This window comes from Gavialis gangeticus, unplaced genomic scaffold (genome assembly GCF_001723915.1).
Source record: "Gavialis gangeticus isolate Ggan-Ray unplaced genomic scaffold, GavGan_comp1, whole genome shotgun sequence".
In the NCBI taxonomy this organism is placed as follows: Eukaryota; Metazoa; Chordata; order Crocodylia; family Gavialidae; genus Gavialis; species Gavialis gangeticus.
In genome coordinates, this window is record NW_017728973.1 from 3,036,048 (window position 1) to 3,041,669 (window position 5,622).

Genomic DNA, 5,622 nt, shown 5'->3' on the forward strand with positions numbered 1-5,622 from the left:
GTCCAGCCCCTCCAGAAGCTCTCTAACCCTGATTGATTTGCAGTGTGGTTGATCTGATTGATATGCAGTGTGGTTCTTTTATGTGTTTTCCACTCTGTTGCACAGTTCAGGATTTATAAGCAAGCTAAAATGATCTGACAGACTGAAGTCTGATCACACCTAGCACCAATGTGCTTTGCCGTGCAAGTCCGTGGATAGCAGTCTCAGACATTAGTGCTGGAAAAGACCTTTGTGGAAAATGGTTACAATTGCTTGTTCCTTTGTCTACAGCATAATTATGTTCCATATTCCTGTTGTATAGTTTCATCATAAATAAAAACCTGATTATACAGAGAATAATATTACCAATGGACTTTAAAAAATAATCCATTGACATATAAAGTGTTTTCTTTGTGTTTTGGAAGACAAAGTTCTTTAGGTAAATCTGATATCTTTTATTAGACCAATTCAAATAGTTGGAAAAATTCTTCTTTGCAAGCTTTTGGGTACAACTACCCTTTGTCAGGTTGAGGAAGCATCTGCAGTTGCTGCCCCCTCTTCCTGGATGGAATGAATAGTAAAGAAGCCAGAGGCTGGTGCGCATACAAGAAAGCCAGTCAACGAAGATATAAACTGCGGAGTCAATGGGTGAGAGAGAGCTTGGGGGAGAGGGGAATGAATGTAGCTGGTAAATAGCAGAGAGGTACTTGGGGAGTCAGATGTCAGGCAGGTTATAATGTGTCATAAATCCAATGTCTATATTTAGTTCATGATTGTTTGTATCCAGTAGGTTGATGAAGTGAAGTCTGTAGGCTCGTCTGTGAAAGGTGTCATCTGTGTTTGTGATTTCTGGAGGCAAATGAAATGCCCTCCGGGAAATTATTCTTGGCATAAGTAATAGGGCTAACCAACCCCACAGGAAAGGAAACCAAACTCTCTAATGTTGACACCCATTGAGGAAAGTGTAAGTAAAGATATGCAGGGCTCAAGAACTTGGAGTCTGACTGAATATTGAGCTGTGCATCTTGCTTTGGGCTTGGGTTGTATTCTTAATTGGTGTTGTTATGAGCGGCAGCATCAAGAACAGTTTCACGGCCTGCTCCTAGCAGAAGCGTAATGGTAGCAATGGTGCTGTTGTTGGTGGAGCTAGAGTTTGCTTAGTCTCTGGAAGATGTGCCCCTTTCGGGTTAGCTGGTGAAACTGGCAATTTTTCTGGTGGTAGTTTTAGTGGAGGATTCATTGGGACGGGCCTGAGTGCTGAAGGCTGTACTAGCGAAAGCTCTGGACCCACTGTAGAAGAAGGTGTGTAAGGTGGCTTTGGGGGGGTGGCCTTGGTGGTGACTTTGTTGGAGTTGGTGGTGACATTGCTGTCGTTTAACTGGTGATGGCCTCTTAGTCTCTAGTGATAAAAAGCTGAGCATGCAAAGCCCAAATGATCACTTGACTTCCTACCTAGACAAGGTGCGGTGCCTAGAGGAAGAGAACACTGAACTGGAATGCAGGATCTGGGAATGGTACACGAGACAAGGCCCCATCTGTGAGCCAAGGGACTACACAGCTGCTATGACAGGGAAATAGAAGATCCTCAAAACCAGGTAGAACCTCCTTTTTTCACCCAGATTCTAATCCTTCTCTTTGGCTTCCCTTGAAATCTTTGGTTAGATCCTAATGCACATGGCAGAGGCATTATTTTATATACATATAGAAGTAAGTGAGGACAACTGCTGCTTTGAAACTCTGGTTTGAGGGCATGGAAAAGTCCAGCAATGCCATGAAAATGGACCATTGTTTCAACATGGTCAGATGGCTTCGGATAGTGTTTAGATTTCCCAGTTGAATTTAAATTTAACAGTCCTGGTGAATGAAATGGTATCTTACTGTGTTAATAGTTTTGGATTCAAGGAAAAAAAAAAAACCTCTTAGGGCTCCTAGACACATGACACACTGTAATTGCAACACATTGTAGCATCTTAATTAATCAAGTCTACTGGACTGTGGTAATTACCGCACTCCACCAGACTCAAGCGTCATGTGTATCAGTGTCCCTGTGTTGAAAAATGTCGGCAGGGTGCTTTAAACTAAAGCTCATCCAGTGCTGCCATCTTTCAGCTCAGGGATGCTGATACTCTGGAAGCTGCACTAATTAAAGCTCCCTCCCCCCCCCAGCATGTCTATAAATACCCTTAAGAGAGTGAAAGTGGAAGTGAATAAATCTTGTGCATCAGCAGAGCTTGGTGTGATCCCACTCAAATTATGATAATTTATGAACAGGAAAAGATGCATATTAAGGGATTTTTATTCAATTATGTTTCTTGTTTCTTTGCTGCTTCAGCAGTTCCAAAGCCTCTTTTTTATTTGCTTTTCCTGGAGACCCATTAATTTTCTGTGATGCTATGGTCACTCAGCTTCCATGTTTACCATCTTATCTGTTAACAGTAATTTGTCTTAGTTTGTATTCTCTTTTATCTAAGCTGTAACATTCACTCATGCAGGTAACTAGACTTTCAAGTGTCTCCCATATTAACATAGGTGCTATTATGCCTTAGGAATAAATAATTCTTTGAACTTTATATTGCTTAGGTGCTGCAAGCTCTTCTATCTATAGTTTAAGCAAGAGTGTTTCCTGAAAACCGTAAAGTGTCTATGAATGTTGATTGTATTAATATGTACACCAGGCAATGCTGATATTCATATCAGACAAATTTCTCTGCATGATGCATCTGCTTTGCTGCCCTGTGGGCATCTTCTGATAGAAAGACAGCTTAATGGCTCTGGGATATGCAGCTGCACTTTCAGCACTTTGCTGATACTACACTCTCACTTGAGTTACAACAGTAGTCTTCAGGCTACTCTAATGTGTGATGGGAGTCAACTGCAGGGATGAGCAGTGGGGTCAGGGATGTACAAAGGTCTGTGTTAAAGCAGGTAATTTCAGGATCTGGGCAACAGTTGCCACTGTTATATTTCCATGGTGCATGAGAAGGAATTGCTCAGTCTCTGGGAATGTTGGTCTCTTCCCCATTGTTGTGCCTATAATGGGCTGCTTTTACTGTCTGCCTTAGAGCAGAGTGAAGAACCAGTGGTGCTGAAAGTCCCTTCTACCATTCCCTTTTTCAGATCATTTGTGCAACCATGGAGAACAAGATCCTTCTGAACATTGATAACAGCAGGATGGCTGCAGACGACTTCTGAGTGATGTGAGTATGTCTCCATACAGGACAAAGCTAGTCAAAAGTCCCTGCGTTCCCACATCTCAGTCATGTTCCAGAAATAAAACTCAAAAAAGCCTCAGAAAAGTATTGAACTTCCACATCCATGACATAATAAGCCATGATTATGATGACACGGAGGAATAATCCACTAACATTGCATTTTTCAGGCAGTTTGAAGCATTTATTTGCCCTCTCCTTCCAGAAGAGCTTTTGGATATGGGAAATTCCATTAATTTATTTGGGGGTGTAACCAAGTTCAACTCCAGGAGTGGCCATCATGCCCCTGGAGCCCTTTTAGTCCTTATCAACCTGCTCTCTCTTTGAGCAATCTCCCGTTCTCCTCACCTGCCATGCTTTGATGTTATAATCTTTTACAAACAGGGAGGCTGTCCATTCTGGGCATCATATTAGTCTCTGCACCTCACAAGCCCTCTTTCTGGTTCTAAACCTTGTTCTAGCCCGAAAATAAGTCTAGGATTTTCCTGAAGGGTTCTCCTGCTTGGTCTTTTCCTCCTCCGAACTGAACCCTCTATTCTCTGGGCTACAGGCCCCTGTCCCTGTCAGTCTCTGGCTGTGGCCCTCTCCAGCCTTTGCCCTTTCTCCTCAGGCCCTGGCCCCACTCCTAGGCTAGTTGAGCTCTCTGGGCTCCCTAGCTCTGCTTGCTCTTTCTTTGTCACCCAAGGGGTCATTTCTCCATTCTCCTGCACAGCTGCTTTCCCTGCCAATGCACCAATGTAACAGGCACTCATCCCAGGGGTGGCTGCAATGTCCCCTGGTGGCCACTCAGTCCCTGCTCTGTCCTCGCTCCTGAAGATTGCTCCCCTTCACTTTTCCTGCCATGCCTTGTTGTTCTTAGATCTTTGGAAAGAGAGGCTGCCCCAGGGATCCCCAATCCCATCTATCTCTACTTTGTCTTAAGTTATGTGGGCTCCATCTTCCCCAATATGGTACCCACATCCATTTCTCGCAGGTGATACTCATTCCTCTCTCTCTCTCTGCTGTTCCTAACAACCCTCTCAGGCTAAGGGCTCCTTGTCCTTGTTGACACATGCTCCTCCTGGGCTACTGGCTTCTTAGCCCCCTTGATCTCTGGCTGTAACCCCCAATCTTTTCTCCCTCCCACTGGGCCCTGGCCCCACTTCTAGGCTAGTTGAGATTCATGGGCTCCCCTGGCCCTGCCAGTCTCTATGCTGTGGCCCTCCTTCACCTTTGGTCCCTCTCTCTGGGTCCTGGCCCCCCTCTGGGCCAGTGAGACCTTTGGGTGCCCTGGTCCTGCTTACATGCCCCCCTCCTAAGCTCAAGCTCTCTCCCTCTGGGTCCCAATCCCTCTATTTTGTTTCCCAGGCCTCTTTACTCCCAGGCCTGGTGGGATCACCTCTTCCTCTTAGTCCCTTGTACAGACCTCCAGAGTTGCTTACCCCAGCTCAGGTGTTACTCAGGAGCCCTGCTGACCAGGAGCTCCTCTCTTTATAGCTTTCAGGGCTAGACTGCCTAATTAGATTAGGACCTAGGTTTATATATTTTAAGTCCGGCCTGTCTGGCCAGGTGACCCTTTAATTGGCCTCTGCCACACACGCAGGCTGCTTCTCGTATTGCCTATTTTACCTTAAAGTAGCAGGAGCATCAAGCCTCCTGTTACAGGGGTGAGAAAGAATTTGCTTCTGTTGCTGAAATGCTAAAACTATAAACACAAAAAGAGTGTCAAGATCTTCATTCATAGGAAATGTAAAAAATAAAACAATACCTGGAGTGAAATGCATAATACCTGGAGTGAAAAAGGGGTTTTGTTTCTGAGTTGTTTAAATTCAGCTTGTGGGCAATGAAGCTCTTTGCCAATTAAACATAGAGAAGAAAATAAAGAAGATGGGGAAACAGACCTATACATAACTGAGCTGTATACAGCACAAACACTGTAGGGGGAGATCAGGTACTGACTATCGTATCTTCCTTGCCCATGGATTAGGTCTGAAACTGATTGTGGACTCTGCCAGTGCATGGAGGCTGCTGACATTGTTAGCTTTTAACCAGCTCTAGAACAACTGGCTAGATGCCAGCCTGGCTTGCAGTTACAATCTGAGGCCCTGACTGATGAGCTGTGCTGTCTTAAGAACCATGAAGAGGTAGGATTCCTTCTTAACGAGTAATAATAGTACCTTTACATTGTCAAGTATATTTAATCTGAAACTAGTAAATAAGTGTACAATCAACAAGTAGATTATTCAATAGTTACATGTTGTGGGGGCCATCTGAGTCTTGTGCTATTCCAGGGGTTTTCAACCTTTTTTAACAAGTGTACCCCTTCTGCCTCAAAGTTTCAGCTCATGTACCCCTTTATATTTTTTCCTTGTTTTTAAGGGGCTGGGGGTGGGGAGAAGATTGAGGCCCCCATGGTGAAGGAGGGAGTAGGGCTGGGGCAGGGGCTGCGGCTGGG

The 5,622-nt window shown here is 44.6% G+C and overlaps 1 pseudogene; it reads left to right on the forward strand.

Moving 5' to 3' along the window:
- Window positions 1-1,729: 1,729 nt before the first annotated feature.
- The window catches only part of LOC109289173, an 18,615-nt pseudogene continuing 14,722 nt past the window's right edge, over window positions 1,730-5,622 (forward strand).